The sequence below is a fragment of the Ostrea edulis genome, chromosome 3 (genome assembly GCF_947568905.1).
Source record: "Ostrea edulis chromosome 3, xbOstEdul1.1, whole genome shotgun sequence".
NCBI lineage: Eukaryota > Metazoa > Mollusca > Bivalvia > Ostreida > Ostreidae > Ostrea > Ostrea edulis.
In genome coordinates, this window is record NC_079166.1 from 56817453 (window position 1) to 56827819 (window position 10367).

At 34.9% G+C, this 10367-nt stretch overlaps 1 pseudogene; it reads left to right on the plus strand.

Annotated features, from left to right (window-relative positions):
- Nucleotides 1-7859, plus strand: part of LOC130053595 (uncharacterized) — a 34852-nt pseudogene extending 26993 nt beyond the window's left edge.
- The last annotated feature ends 2508 nt before the right edge of the window (nt 7860-10367 follow it).

Here is a 10367-nt window from a genome sequence, read left to right on the forward strand (position 1 = left end):
CTTGTCAATGCACTTGTGACATCACAACTTGATTATGCGAACCCTTTTCTGTTTGGAATCACCAAAACCACAATGGGTCACTTACAGAAGGTACAGAACACCGCAGCTAGGCTTGTGTTGTGGATATTTTCCCAGTATTATCACAACTACATTAACTTCAAGTGCAGTATCGTCCATAATACAAAATATCGGTGTTTACCTTCTGTGCGCTGACGGGATACAGTGTATGTTCCCGAAAATCTACAAAAACTAATTGATGTGTATTCCTCACTGAGATCTGAAACATCACTGATGCTCACTGTGCCATAAATTCGTACAAAATCTTTTGGAGAATGCACGATTAGCCAGTTTGTGGAAAGACCTTCCGAAATATGTTAAAGCTACCAAAACCATTAACGTTTTCTTAAAAACTGTTAAACCTTAATTTCTAAAAATTACTCTCCCTGACTATTAAGCTTCTTACAAAGTACAAGTTTTTCTCAATGACCGTTGTAATGCAAATTTATAAATCTTGATGTTTTATTTCGTTGATTTTTAATACTTTACATAGTGCTCTACATAAAAGCAACACCCCCCCCCCCCAAAAAAAAAACCCTTTAGCAATCGATCTTACTTATAGTGTTTTATTCGTGTTGGCCCAACTATCTATTTTGTATTGCTTATAGGAGTTATGAGATTGATCACTGTTCGTTATCTTCACCTACCCTTGTAAAGCGCCTTAGAGTAATTTACTTCATATAAGGCGTTATGTAAATTTTACTATTGTCATAGCTAGTAGTATTTGGACAGTCACTTAATCGTTTTGGCAAGAATCAACACCTTTCTGGAATAAAACAAGTACAGTTGAACAGATAATGGATTTCATCACCCAATTCTTGTTTGTTACATAGTGTACTTATTCGTTCAGACCTATTAGTACCAAGTCTATGTGCCGAGTCGAAACAGGTTGTATGATATCTCTAATAAAACAAGTTTATTTGATTTTATGGAGAATATGGCGTGTAAAACGTTGCTATATTTGATAATCTTATAAACAAATAATAAACTCTCTATAATGAACATCTGTCATGATGAATAACCTTAATTCTTTTGTAAAGTCTTCTTTAAAACATATTAGACTGTAGATTTTGGTCATTTAAAGTGAAAATCAAAATATGAAGGAAAATCGTGAATCAGTCCCTTTAATAAGATTTATATACAATTAATAATTGATAGAAAATTGTAACAATAGCAAACTACTTACGCACGATAGTTCAACATTAAATCCGAACAGAATCTACACACACAAGAATAGTAATTCCAAAATCCTTGTTCCCAGTATAATAAAATCCAAAATTTATAAAAAGTGTCTAACCAGAGGTTTTTTTCTAAATCAGAAGAATTGCAGTGTATTTATAGTAAGAATAAATTTTCTAGTACAATCTTGAAAGACAATGATGCAACCATTACGTCAACTTTCTTATAAATAACATGAGGTCAAAACAATCTCAAGCAGTAAACAACATCTTCCTCCTTTAAAAGTTTGAATGACAATAAAAACTTAAACAGTGTACATTAATCAAAGCAACAACAAAATAAAACATTCTCAAGATACCCTTGATAAAACGTCTCCTATAATATTGTCTCTGCCATAGATATTTGTTATATAAATATCATACTTTTGCAATAATAAACCCCATCTTGTGAGTCTTTGACTCTTGTTTGACATTTTATGCAAAAAAGTGAGAGGGTTGTGATCCGTAAAACAAGACTTGAATGTACTGTAACATTCAAATAAACATAAAAATGTTACAAAGCTAACAACAAAGCAAGGCACTCTGTTTTAATGGTTGAATAATTCTGTTGACATTTTGTAAGTTTCTTTAAAAATAAGAAACAACTCAATCTACATTGTCACTATGTTCTTGAAACAAAGCAGCACCGATTCTTACATCACTAGCATTTACAGTAAGCTTAAAGTCGTTAGGAAAACCAGGAACTGAAAGAACTGGACTACTCATGAGCAAAGATTTAAATTTACAAAATCATTCCTAGCAGTCCTTTGTCCATCCAAATTTAGCCCTCTTTTGCAAAACGTTGGTAAGTGGAAGAACAATTTGGACAGAATTTTCTATAAAAGCCTGTCATGCCCAAAAATCTCATTAACTCTTTCTTGTTTGTAGGAATCCGGAACTTTACCATACATCGCCTTCGCTTTAGCCACAATAGATGTAACATAACCTTGACCTACATTGTACTTTATGACTTACATGTAAATATTCTACAGTAACATGAAAAAAGTAACTCTTTGCAAGGTTCGCTGTTCAGTTTGCTTTAGCCAGAATGTCGAGGAATGCACGCATGATTTGAAGCTGTTCCTGCCATGTGTCGCTGTAAACGATAGCATCATCTATGTAAGCTTCACATCCTTGAATGTCATGTAAAAGGGAATGGATCATCCTCTGAAAGGTCCCTGGAGCATGTTTAATTGAAATAAGCCATTAGGAGTCACAAATACAGAGATTTTGTTGGCTCTATTAGTCAATGGCACTTGCCAGTAACCCTTCAACAGGTCGGACAAGGTGAGGTTTAGCCAAAATCTACCCTGTCAAGAAAATTCACCAAAATACTAAATCTGGTATATGAGAATGTGCCATTTATGAAAATGACCATTGTTATTCTTTATCTACCATAGTTCAACGGAAAACTCTATATTAAACTGACGACGTCACCAATTTTGACGTTAATTTTGACGTAATATACGAGAGTTCTCCCCCAAGCGATGTTTTGAGTAGGAAAATAAAAACTGTATCACACAAAGAAGTATTAATTCTTAATAAATGCGAAATTATTGGGTTTTGTACTGATTTGAATGGGTATTAAATGGAAATTGAAACCACATCAGATATACTGTACAGGGGGCAAAAACTGCATGATTCGCGGAAAGCTTTTCTGGTACAGAAATAAAATGGTTTGAACACCAAATTACAGAAACATTTATATACTGGTAACAGTGATTTCTTATTTCTGTCTCCAACTTCCTTTATTGTGGCGAATTTTAAGAATTTTTTTTTTATATATTTGTTAGAGTCTTGCGTGTATTCGAGAGAAAAAATGATGACATCAAAGGCAGCTCAAATTCAAATCACTGAATTTTATGCGAAGTTTGGGTTATCACCAATGTAATTCTTCACGAATCGGAACACAATAGAATTCATCGGTATTTGTTTTTCATTGGCATACGCAATATTCCATATATGTATATTCTCAATATTATATGCGTGGTATTAATTTGGAGCAAAATGTCATTTCATAGGTATACTCGGTGAAAAAACACAGTGTTTCTGAGAAACTAAAAACAAAAAAAAAAAATCCAAAGGGAAGATAATTATAAAACAGTTACAAGTGGTAGGTCATTCGCTTCGTATCGTGGAGGTATAGTGTGTTCGAATCCCGCTCATGACATGCCACGTCGAACCTGAGACGTAGAGATATGTGCTCTTCGACAAAAGTGAGAATCACGGGTCTTTCAGATAGGCACCTGATGCCACCTCGACTGTGTCCAGGGGCCCGTGTTTGCCCTACTCTTTATTTTGTATTCTTTATAGAAATTACGCAAATTCATCACTATTCGATATCTTCAGCTTTTCATGACCTTAAAAATGAGAAGCTTTTGAAATATGTGACAAGTCGGTCATCTTCTAGCATCCTCGTAAAATTCACATTATCAAATAGATGGGCGGACGGTTCTTCTGTCACGAATGCGCCGACCGCCCATCTCTTTGATAATGTGAATTTTACGAGGATGCTAGAAGATGACCGACTTGTCACATATTTCAAAAGCTTCTCATTTTACATTTATTGAACCATACATTCAATGCAATGGTCGATTGCCATATGCCATCGTCGAACGATGCATGTGTCTATAAAATTTAATACGCTTTACCCGTAAAACAGTCGCTCGGTATCAATATTCCCTCTGTACCAGTGAATGCGAGACCTGTTGCTAATATCGTGCCCGTCGCGGAGATGGCATCATCATCGGGGGCATCAATAAATCAAGGTACGGATGCTAATTTCGATATATGTACTCCTAGTCCATTTAACAGTGTGGTTTCTCCATTAGGAGCTCATGTCTCCCTGAATCTCAGAGAGAAAATTTGGAACAATGAATATGTGCATTTAAGTAAATTATTCCTGCAAGACCCCTGTTCAGAGAATGAAAACCAAATTGTTTTCGAAGGGGGTGTTTTCCTACTCAAGCCAAAGAATAAGGAAAGAAAGTTAGCAAATTTTTCTCAATGGCTGGATGCATTTTTTATCTATGCATCAATTTACCTACAAAAACACCCATTACAAGCCATTCCTCTTATAAGATACATCTCTACAATTAAAAGGGGGGCGTCCAGCAATAATTTAGGTTGGTTGGACTACGATGTGCAATTTCGTTTAAAGAAATCTGTTGACGCCTCCTTAAGTTGGGGATCAATTGATGCTGAGCTTTGGATGTTTTACATGCAGTCAGCACACTTTAACAAAACCCAGCAAATCACTCCAACCAACCATAAGTTTAATCTAAAATGTTATAATTTTAATTATGAGGGTTCTTGTCAGAAACAATGTTGTAAATATCTCCATCAGTGCATTAAATGTAATGCACCCCACCCATCAATCAACTGTCATAAATTTAGTCAGTCTTTTCAAGCTCCCCGGAATCCCCAGGCTCGTTCAAATCCAAATAACTATGGTACCAATTTTTTCAGGAATTTCCAGCAACTGCAAAATTCTGGACAACAAAATACCAGGTAGTTTGTGGTATAAGTTATGGGACATTGGATATTCTCCTATCAAAACTCAAAACTTGGATTTATTACTTAAAAATTATCCTTTCAAGCACATTGCAACAACTCTATCTAATGGTTTCAAGAATGGCTTTTCCTTACAGTATTCAGGTTTAAGAAAAAAAGTAGAAGTTAAGAACATGATTTCAGCTCAAGAACATGCTTTCGAACTCCAGCAAAAAATATCCAAAGAAGTTGACCTAGGTAGAGTTTTAGGCCCCTTCCCGTATCCCCCATTTCAAATTTGAGATGTAATCCTATCGGTATTCTCCCTAAAAAACAAGGTGGGTGGCGAATGATTTCTAATTTGTCATATCCAATTGGTGATAGTATTAATGATCATATTGACGAACAATATTGTTCGGTGTCATATGCTACATTTGATGAAGCTGTATCATTAATTCAGGAGTTTGGAGTGGGTGCATTAATGGCCAAAATGGATATATCTAGTGCATTCAGGTTATTGCCAGTTTGTCCGGAAGATTTTTGTTTGTTAGGTTTCAAGTTTTTGAATTCATATTATATTGACAAATGTTTGCCAATGGGTTGTTCAATTTCGTGTTCATTATTCGAAATGTTCTCATCATTCATTCATTGGGATTTGCAGCAAAGATCTAATTCAAGAGGAATAACTCACTATTTGGATGATTTTTTGTTGATAGGAAAAGCAAACACCCAAGAATGTAGTTTGTTAATGTCACAATTAGTTGAGTTGGCTGAATTTTTAGGAATCCCACTAGCACCGGAAAAAACTCGAGGTCCGTGTACACATCTTTGTTTTCTGGGTTTAGGCATTGACACGATATCAAGAACATTATTCATTCCTGATGAAAAGGTTAGTGAATTGTTGGAAAAAATTTCCCTGGTCTTGCGTTGCAAAAAAGTTACTCTTAAAGAATTACAATCATTAGCTGGTTCACTAGCATTTGTAGTCAAGGCTCTATCCTCAGGGAAAACATTTTGTGGGCGTATTTATGGTGCACTAGCAGGAGGGAAAAAACCTTTTCACTTCATTAGGATTTCAAATGAGATTAGAAAGGATTTAGAAATGTGGATAGAATTTTTGTCAAATTTTAATGGGTTGACAACTTTTCCATCTTTGTCTTGGCAGGATGATGACACACTTGAATTTTATACAGATAGTTCTGGTTCTAAGGGATGTGGAGTTATTTTCGGAAATGAATGGTGTTCATTGGCCTGGCCTTCACATTGGTCTGATCACATGATCAAAGAGATAACATTTTTGGAATTAGTTCCGATAGTCTTAGGGATCCATATTTGGGCAGAACAACTCAAATCAAAGAAATTACTGCTGCATATTGACAACCTAGCATTAGTTCACGTCATCAACAAAAAATCGTCAAAAAGTAAAAACGTTATGGTTTTGCTTCGAGCTTTAGTCTTGCATACACTTCGTTTTAATATTCAGGTCAGAGCAACTCATGTGGCAGGAAAATACAACGATATAGCAGATGCTATTTCTCGTTTTCAGTGGGCAAGATTTCGACAGTTGGCCCCATCAGCAGAGAAGTTTCCTTTCCCAATTCCTACTCAATTTTGGGAAATCATTCAGCTACTATAGATCAGCTATTAGAAGCGAGCATATCTGAAAATTCAAGTAAAGTTTATAAACAAGGTATTCAGGCATTCATCAATTTTAGGATACATGCTTCTCTTGATGATTTGTGGCCACCCCCTTTAGTTCATGTTGTAAATTTTATAGCCTTTATGAAAGAATCAGGTCTGGCACATTCAACAGCAAAGTGTTATATGAGTGGTTTAAGTTACGTGATCAACTTACATGGTTGGGAAAATCCAACTGAATGCTTTTTGGTTCGAAAGTTGATGGTTGGTTTTAAGAGAACTCGGGAAGTTGTGGATTATAGGCAACCCATTACATTATCTTTGCTTACACAAATAATCAAAATCATTCCTGTGTTGACGTACTCTTCGTATGAATCCCAATTATTTCAGTCAGCATTCCTTCTTGCATTTTTCGCTTTATTGAGGGTGAGTGAAGTAGTGTCATTGGAAAGAAATCATATTCAAATATTTGAAGACCAAATCTGTATTTTAATTCAGTGTTCCAAAACTAACCAGTTTGGGAAGGGTAATTCCGTTAGAATAATGAAAAATCTAGATTCTTTGGTGTTGTTTGAAATGTTACAACAATTTACTGATCTTCGTCGAAGCATTCAAGGGAAGCAGTTGTTTGCACATTACAATGCTAAGCCCTTAACTCAATATCAATTTTCATGGATGCTACATAAATCACTCAGATTTCTAGATATACCTAGCAATTCATACAAATCTCATTCATTTCGTATGGGTGGGGCAACTTATTTGTACCTCAAGGGTGTTTCAGAACTACAGATTAAACAAATGGGTAGGTGGAATTCGTCAGTCTTTAAATCCTATATTAGACCATAAATTCAATTTCACATAAACATTTTCAGACTCTGTGTGGATCATTGGTTCATCAATTGTTCACTGGGCACAGCAATATGCAGAAAACACCAATCAGTGAGACTTGGTTTGAAGCAGTTTGCTATCATATGGAATGGTAAAAGGGGGATGGTTTGGGAGAATTTGTCTTCAGTTGTTGCAAGAATGTCGAAATCTCATAGCCCTCCATCTATTTTGATTCTACATTGTGGAGGTAATAACATAGGCGATCCTCAAAATACCCTTAAAGGCATCCAAAAATTCATGAAACGTACGTTAGCACAATTAGGTCAAGATCTGCCAAATACACTAATTGTATGGTCCCATATTTTACCTCGCGGCAATTGGAGAAAGTCATTGTCAAATTTTGAAGGTGAAAAAGCAAAAAAGAGAATTAATAGTGCAATTGCAACTTTTGTTCTAAACCAACTTCATGGTGCCTCCATTAAATACCCTGATATTCAGGTATCTTACAAGAGGCTATTTAGAATAGATAGGGTACACTTGTCAGATCTAGGAAATAGTATTCTCATCAACACTTGGAAAAATGCTATCGTGCAATTCGTCACTACATCTACTCGAACTTACCCTTGAATCAATTTTATACATATACTGGCGAGTCATGATCAGTTTTCAGAAATTATCATCTATCTATCTTAAATTTATATACATCGTGCCAATTATTTTTGTATATCTGGCACACGTACATTATGACATTCATGTGCATATTAAATCTGGGTATCAATTGGTGCACGTGTAAATAGAACCTATGACATATATCTATATCTATTTGGCTGACATTGTGTACATGGTACATGCAAGCTAAAAATTATATATCTAGTGAATGCAAAATTGCCGCCTTTTAGTATTGACGGATGGTTCCCATGACTGAGTCCTGGGATCCATTTGGCATAATTTTGATTAAAATATTGTCTCCGGTGTGTACTGTCTTTTCCAGGCTCATCGGATAAAGATAATATTTTATTTCATAATTGTGTATTTTACATCTGATATATGCTGCTATATTGTATGTTCGGCGCATTATATGTATCTATATACATGTAGCAGATCTTATCTGATGCACATGTATCATATTTGTCCACAGCTCTGTCAGAATCTGTTATATTGCAATTTTGATTAAACGGCCATGACAATATCGCCAAACAAATACAATTTTATTTTTATCACAAATAATTAGGTCGGAAATATGTATCAAACTTTGTCTGTTGTCTGTCTACTCTGTAATTTGCTAATTATTTAGAACTTAGGTCCTGAAATAATTATTTCACATCCCTCAATTTCATCGTTTTAACCTCGCCGCTTCTCATTTCTGACTATAACGAACGGAAGTTGTGATGCTGGAATATTTCTGTCGCAGCCAACTATGTTTAGAACGAGAAAACCCGAAAACGGCAGATCTTGTCAACAGTTGATGTTGCTGAGGAAAAATAAGTCGTGTAACGTCTACACGAAGAACATTATTAAAATATGAGGAAGTAAGTAGCGTATATTTGATGTGAAATTTTAATTGACAGGTCCGAAATCTTCCATACTAGTCTGAATTTCGCTGCTGTCATAGGCGAGAAACGACTCCGTGACCTGGACCGGTAAATATCTTAGTAAAAATAAACAAGTGAAATCGAGAGAACGATGACGTATTTGTTATTTTAAGAACCAGTGACTTGAAATTTGGCATGAAAGTACTTAAAACATTAATCTATGCAAGGAAAACGACAAATTACGCATAGCTTACCTAGTTTAAGATTTTTTTTTTAGACATTTGAAGCGAGTGGTTAGTTTTTTATCTGTGTCGGAGTTAGACCCCTTTCTATATTTATGGTATCACAGAGTTCGGGCCCAAAACGGGCTTAGCCCCTGTGCAGCGAATTAGTGAGAGATGTTTCTATTAAGGTATACTATATAGGAAGTGAATTAGTTCTATAACAAAGAATTTGATATCACAGATAGTATTGATATATGATTGTATGGGTATCAAATGATTGGATACGTGTATATCTCATGAAATAAATAGAACCCCATGAAGCTGAATGGTCATTTTATAGACTTCTTAATAGTTGGTGATATACATCAATTTACAGATAGATCAAATATTTCATTTTGTGAAGGTTGTGGAGTAGATTGTCCATAAACCACGAAACCACGGTAAGTGTTAATACTAGTGATAAAATAAGATAACAAGAGATAGATAAATTGTGTGTGTGTGTGTGTGTGTGTGTGTGTGTGTGTGTGTGTGTGTGTGTGTGAGAGAGAGAGAGAGAGAGAGAGAGAGAGAGAGAGAGAGAGAGAGCATGTTACAGTAAACTTTAATCAATTAGGAAGTAATACACGTAACTATTTCAAACTATATATTGTTGTACAACCCATTAGAAAGTTTTTACTCATGGAGAAATGGTAACATTTCTAAGTGCATGAATTGCCACATCTTGCCTATTAACTATCGGGACCGTATCAAAAAGGGTTTTTATTGTGTCCACGTCCACTTTAACAATGGATTTACGTCTTGAAGGTCATATTTGTAAGACTCGCGTGACTTTCACTCCTGTATTACCGGGTATTTTGGCAAATATTTAAAATTTGACGCGGATGTGAATCCAGATTCCCCGATTGCGAAACAAACACTCACTAGGCTACCGCGATTTCTTCAAAATCTATTTAATGAAATATATATATATATATATATATATATATATATATATATATATATGTACAAATTAAAAAAAAATACTGTGAAAACTTAGGCTATAAATCCTAATTTTTCGCGACTAATTTCTCAGGGTGAAAAGTCATAGCAAGTCTTGGGTTATATAACAAACTCTAAAAGAGTGTAATGTATTCTATATAATTTGTGAAGAAGAATTGACTTTGACCTTGATCTAAATTTCAAAATACGGAATTTAAATCAAAATTAAGACAATGATAAGGTCAAAGATATAAAAACCAATCTAAAACCTCAACTGAATCTACCGTATAAGTGGGATTTTTAGCGAGACACAAATTTAGCGATTTCCCTATAAAAGTTGGTATATATATTTAGCGAGAGCTAATTTTAGTGAATTTATAATTCTAAGAAAGATAAATATT